Raw genomic sequence first — 754 nt, forward strand, 5'->3', positions numbered from 1 at the left:
ATGCCTTACTATACTATGACTTTTTTTGCCTTACTATACTATGACTATTTATGCCTTACTATACTGTGACTTTTTTTTTTACTTTTTATGCCTTACTATACTATGACTTTTTTTTGCCTTACTATACTATGACTTTTTTTTTTTACTTTTTATGCCTTACTATACTATGACTTTTTTTACCTTAATATACTATGACTTTTTTTTTACTTTTTATGCCTTACTATACTATGACTTTTTTTTACCTTAATATAGTATGACTTTTTTTTGCCTTACTATACTATGACTTTTTTTGACTTTTTATGCCTTACTATACTAATACTTTTTTTTTACTTTTTATGCCTTACTATACTATGACTATTTATGCCCTACTATACTGTGACTTTTTTTTTACTTTTTATGCCTTACTATACTATGACTTGTTTTGCCTTACTATACTATGACTATTTATGCCTTACTATGCTGTGACGTTTTTATGACTTTTTATGGCTTATATACGATGACTTTTTTTGACTTTTTATGCCTTACTATACTATGACTTTTTTTGACTTTTTATGCCTTACTATACTATGACTTTTTTTAAACTGTTTATTCCTTACTATACTATGACTATTTATGCCCTACTATACTGTGACTTTTTTTGCCTTACTATACTATGACTATTTATGCCTTACTATACTGTGACTTTTTTTTTTTACTTTTTATGCCTTACTATACTATGACTTTTTTTGCCTTACTATACTATGACTATTTATGC

This window comes from Seriola lalandi, unplaced genomic scaffold (assembly GCF_002814215.2).
Source record: "Seriola lalandi dorsalis isolate HSWRI2012SDOR001 ecotype SW California unplaced genomic scaffold, Sedor1 jcf7180002054545, whole genome shotgun sequence".
Lineage (NCBI taxonomy): Eukaryota > Metazoa > Chordata > Actinopteri > Carangiformes > Carangidae > Seriola > Seriola lalandi.